The sequence below is a fragment of the Coturnix japonica genome, chromosome 33, assembly GCF_054131305.1.
Source record: "Coturnix japonica strain WE chromosome 33, WE-NBRP24, whole genome shotgun sequence".
NCBI lineage: Eukaryota > Metazoa > Chordata > Aves > Galliformes > Phasianidae > Coturnix > Coturnix japonica.
In genome coordinates, this window is record NC_140695.1 from 610,467 (window position 1) to 616,466 (window position 6,000).

Below are 6,000 nucleotides of genomic sequence, written 5' to 3' on the forward strand. Positions count from 1 at the left end.
TCTGACTACAAAGCAAATGTAATGAAAATGAAATGAAGGTGAGTTAGCGGAAAGCACAAGGCCATATTATATTAGGCTCTAGCAAATTTACAGGCAGTCACTGCATGAAGAGGTAGATCTGAGTTGCACATTATATGATTCCCACAAAGATTAATGAAATCTGAAGCTTTCAATATATTTTTTTTATTCTTTTTTCATTTCATTTTTTAAACACCTGACCCAGACCCCAACCCTCACAGGAGCTGTAAAGATAACAGCATTAACCTGCAATGTAACTCTAATCCTAACCCTTACCCTGATTCTAAAATCGTCTCTAACTCCAAATGTAACAACAAAAATGATGCTAGAAGTTTGTAGCAAAAGGAACCTTAACCCTGATCATAATCCAAAAAAAAAAATCATTATGGTAACAATACTCTTTACCTTAAGAGTAATATTAATCAGAGCCCAGATGATGCCTGCATCCAATCAGAAGGATGCTTTGCATTATTTAAGAGTTGTATTTTTTCCAATGAACTCTCTCTATTATCACTTTTATAAAGTAACAGAGTCTGTTCTTTTTCTCCTGACACTGTGCCCTACTCCTGACATCCCCTGGAAATGACCCAGATAGGGCACCATCAAAGTACTGCTAATAGTAATGTCAATCCTAAGGGTATCTCTAGCCTCAGTGTTAATGGGACGCTAACAACAATCCCAACAGCCTTAAACATTCTGGTGGTGTGAAAGAGGTGCTGCCTTGCACATGCTGGGCAGTCCCATTGCCTGTTAAATGCAGGCGGCAGCGTAGAAACATGATGCCCGTGGTCAGAATGCCCTGTGGCAGATCCTGGCACCGGAGAACTGACCGGAGAACCATGAGAGAACTGACAACAAATCACTCGACATCAGAACCGACCCAGTGGTTATTTACAAGCCTTGGGTGACCCAGACAGGATCTCAGAGTGGTGAATGTAGGTACAGAAGTTGTTACTACTCTGTTTTCTTCTAAAAGCTGCTCAGCTGCTTTGCGTTTCAGACCATCCCTGGCTTCACTGTGTGCATCTGTCCAATTGATACCAGGTGGTTTTTTTTCATCTCAGAAGTTGGGGGGGGGGAGGGCGGGAAGGGACATCAATTCAATTACTCATTTATTTATTGACAGAGATTCACGTTTGCTACGTTTGGAGAAGTTTTTATTTGTTTGCTGTGGTTTGATTTTTTTCTTTTTTTCTTTTTTTTTTCCCCCTTCCCTCCTCTTCCACCTTTGTGTTCTTCCCCTATAATCAAAAGAGAACGGATCCCCAGGGTCTGTCCCGCAGACGTTCTTTCCGTGGTCTCTGCTGCCACCTGCTGGCCAATACATGGAACTGCCACTGTTGGGCGTTTGGTGCCACAGGAAGCACAACGCAGATCTGAGTTCTGACCGGTCTACGCAGCAAATCCGCCAATCTTTATTGTGATAAGCCCTCCACATGGCATTGCGCATGCACTCGAACACGCAGCAGGCATAGATTTCTCCTAACTCCTTGAGGAGCAGGCAAGCAGAACAACTGAGCGCACCACTGCTTGTGATTGGGCCACCCCCATCATAGAGATGTGTGTTAGATCTTTTACCCACCCCTGGACTGGCCTTGTTGTTTAACGATAACCTCTGAAATCTGAGTTACTGGTTCGACCACCTGTAGTGTATAATAGGTAGCCAATAAATGCTTTTCAACTGTGATGTATCTTTATTCTGCTCCATGCCAAACCTGTGACCAAAACCTCACAGGGGTTCACAAAGAACTCTGGCTCTGCCAGAGCCCCCATCCAGACCCTTCTTGAGTTACATTCACATCTAGTTTGGCTGAAAAGGTTGGACTATAAATACTCAGTGCTTGGGCCTGTTTAACAGATATTTTTTCCTGATTATGCTGTCCATCGATCTTTTTAAACTGAACTCCTGCTCTAATCTGGTCTTTAAACATTTGTTGTCTCAAGACCCTAATGGGTCCAGACTGGATTACCTTAGGGGCTGGACGCCTAAGTCATGGCAGCAGATGGTTCTCTGACCTTTCCACCACCATTCAGAGCCTGCATCTGGCCATAGGCACTCTTGTCTCCCCATCACTTGGGCAGCCTGTTGTATTACAGCACCTGAGGGCCACTGGGGGGTTCAGTATGGATAACATAGACCCACCCTGATGTAAAGGTGATGGCTGTAGGATGAGATCCCTCGTTCCTGATGAAACATTTATTGACTGGGCTCTCAAAATCATCTTCATAGATTGCCTCTTTCATGCCTAATTCTCTAATATAATTTTGTTAGTCCTCCATAGAGGAACACAGGCTGATATTTAATGGTATGTCATTCTTATTTGGCCATGTTATATGACACACAGCCATAAATCATTCACTGATCAAATGACTATCCTCATTATGTTGGACAGAGCATACAGTCTTTGCCTGAGGGCAGGGTGAGTAGTAATGGATGTCAGTTTAGAAATTTCCAGTCCATTCACCACAGCGCTTTCTGCCTCCATGTCCCATAACCAGAGCAGCTATGCTGGCATGCTCTCTTGGTTTCTGTCTAAACCACTGTACTATATCCATCAGTTCAGCTGCTGTATTATGGGCAGCAGGGTTTGGGGGGTTGGACACTGGTCAGGGCACTCCCACCAGCCTATCCTGCATTTTTTTTTTTCATTTTAGGGTTACAATCAGTCAGATCTCAAATAGATCTAGTCCAAATGGAACCTCAAAATCTGACCTTTTAGTGCCTTCATTTACAGAGTCCATTTTATACAGATTTCCTTGTACAGGGTCCCCATGGTCCTCCAGAGTGTTGTTACTTATCTTCCATAGGAGAATGATTGAATTAGGTTTTTTCCCCATCAAAACTGCCACCTGTCTTTCCAGTTTTTCAACACTGTCATTCAATAGCTGATTTGCATCAGCCTGAGCCTCTTCAGTTATGTTCAGACAGTTCAAGGCCATCAGCAGTGGCCATGCCACCATGAACGCAGCTAACTCTCATTCTCAAGTTGTAAGTATGTCTTTTCTAAGACCATGGAAATACTCAGTCAGGTGGGCCAGGGACTCATGGACCCTCCCTCCGTCCCACACAGGGCCCCATTTTTCAGTGACGGAAGCAGTGCTTCATTTTGAGGATCCTAGGAATCCCAGGACATGCCCTGACAAAAGGTCATTCAAAGGGGTAGTCTTTCCCCATCCAAACCACCCCATGATATTCACAGAATCACAGAATTGTAGGGGTTGGAAGGGACGTCCAGAGACCACTGAGTCCAGCCCCCCTGCCAAAGCAGGTTCCCTACACCAGGTTGCACAGCTCGGCATCCAGGCAGGTCTTGAATATCTCCAGAGAAGGAGATTCCACAACCACCCTGGGCAGCCTGTTCCAGTGCTCTGTCACTCTCACCGTAAAGAAGTTATTGCACACATTAGTGCAGAACTTCCTATGGTCCAGTTTCTGTCTGTTTCCCCTTGTCCCGTCTCCACACACTGCTGAAAAGAGTCTGGCCTCACCACTTTGCCCCCCACACCTCAAATATTTATAGACCTGGATCAGGTCCCCTCTCAGCCTTCTTTTCTCAAGGCTAAACAGACCCAGTTCACTTAGTCTCTCCTCATAGGGGAGATGCTCCAGGCCCTTCACCATCTTTGTGGCCCTCTGCTGGACTCTTTCCAAGAGATCCCGGTCTTTTTTGTACTGGGGAGCCATGAACCGGACACAATATTCCAGATGAGGCCTCACCAGGGCAGAGTAGAGGGGGAGGATCACCTCCTTCGACCTGCTGGACACGCTCTTTTTAATACACCCCAGGATGCCATTGGCTTTTTTGGCTACAAGGGCACACTGCTGGCTCATGGTTAATCTGTCGTCCACCAGGACGCCCAGGTCCCTCTCTGCAGAGCTCCTCTCCAGCAGCTCTTCCCCCAGCCTGTACTGGTGCATGAAATTATTTCTACCCAGGTGCAAGACTCTACACTTGCTTTTGTTAAACCTCATCTGGTTTCTTACTGCCCAGCTCTCCAGCCTGTCCAGGTCTCGCTGAATGGCATCACAGCCTTCAGGTGTGTCAGCCAATCCTCCCAACTTCGTGTCTTCAGCAAACTTGCTGAGGGTGGTCATTGATGAAGATGTTGAACAAGACTGGACCCAGCACAGACCCCTGGGGGACGCCGCTAGTTACAGCCCTGCAGCCAGACACTGCACCGCCAACGACAACCCTCTGCACTCTGCCAGTCAGCCAATTCTCGACCCACTTCACTGTCCACTCACCTATCCCATACTTCCTCAACTTTGGTATAAGTATGTCATGGGAGACTGTGTCAGTTATAGAGGTTATAGAGTTCAATTCCTGTAGTCAATTTGGCGGCCCAGGTGGGACCAGCTCTGTTCGCTGCAGGACCAGCTGAGAGGGAGACACTTTTGGCGCACCCTGAGATTTCTCTGAAGGACTCCCTTCCTCACCTGATCACTGCAGGGACTGACAAGGACCACCCATAGGTGGACCAGGTATGTGTATGGTAAGTGGAGCCCATATGTCTTGAGGAGACATCCTACACAGTTTACAGCCATACGTGCTGCTCCCAGGGAGGTGAGCTCATGGCTTTGGTTGCCAGCTGGGGTAGGAAGACTCCTTGGGTGAGTTCCTATGAAAAGGAACTGTATGTCATATGAATGGAAACAAGAACAAATACTCTCTCCCAGGTGGTTGGCAATAGGAGGGACCTAGGTTGGTCTCTCCTACGGGTATGGGATATAATGGATAGCCTGTCAAATGGTAGCCTGGGTTCTCCAAGTTGTAATCACGGGGCTTATAGGTTGTATGTTCAATATTATCATCTGCTTTAAGTGTTTGGTACCGTGTGTCAAGCCGACTCTGGGAAAAACATTAACGTTTGCAACTGGTCGACAAGAGTATGAGTGTTATTAAGATTCCAGCTAGAAAACGTTGTCAGCATTGTGTAGTATGAATAAACCATGGTTTTTGATCTAAATGTCAGAGTGAGTGTGGTGTGAGTGAGACACAGAACAGCTGCAGGGTGAGTGCCGAGTCCCGATCCATGTTTCCTTCCTCCTGTGAGGGAAATGGCCAGACACGGACAAAGTGAAAGACTGTGTTGTCTGTCCACTCATAAGTACTTTCTGCTTGTATGTAAGAAGATGGGAGTTTGTACTTTGTAGATTAGTAAGATTGTCCTGAGGAGAGGTGTACATTCCACCCGACCAATGAGTGTCAACCCATTTATGTAATACTATGTACTGCTTGTGAGGAAGTGTGTGAGGGAGGTGGTTCAGTCAGTGCTGGTTCTGTGGCACAGTGTTTGTAACTGAAGAATACAGACTGTATTAAGGGAGTTTATGTGAACTGAAGAACTGTACTGTTTGACAAACTGTTTTGATGGTATAAGAAAGTGTAATTGTTAATGATATATGGAAGTGTACTTGAGGGAATGTGGAAGTGTATCTGAGCATACAAATAGAGGAAGCATTTACAGAGGAAAAAGGGTTAAAGCAAGTTTACCTGCACTGACATGAGAGCAACACCCTGCACCGCTGCCCTGTGAGCTGAGCAGAGCAGAGCAGAGACACAGTCCCCATGTATCAGGTAGTGTTATTCTGCTTACCAAATGAATGAGTTCACTATAGAAGAGGCAAATCTTCCCCTCTGCTCCATCTGTGGCATACTCTGGAGTTCAAGGCATTGCAAAGCTATGGCACATCTACTTTCTTTCAATGATGACACCTTAGTGTGCTCTGGGCTCTAATTTCAATTGCATCTATAGAAGTCTAGGGTCATGCCAGCTGACAGGAAGCTGGAAAATATTGTCTCGTTGTAAGGAAGAGCAAGAAAGATGACATGGGCAATTATGGACCTGTCAGTCCAGAGCCTGGTAAAATTATGGAGAAAATGATGGTGGGAGTTATGGAAAAACAGCTGAAGGACAATTCTGTCATTGGTCGCAGCCAACACAAGTTTGTGAGGCGAAGGTCCTGTTTAATTTAAGCTC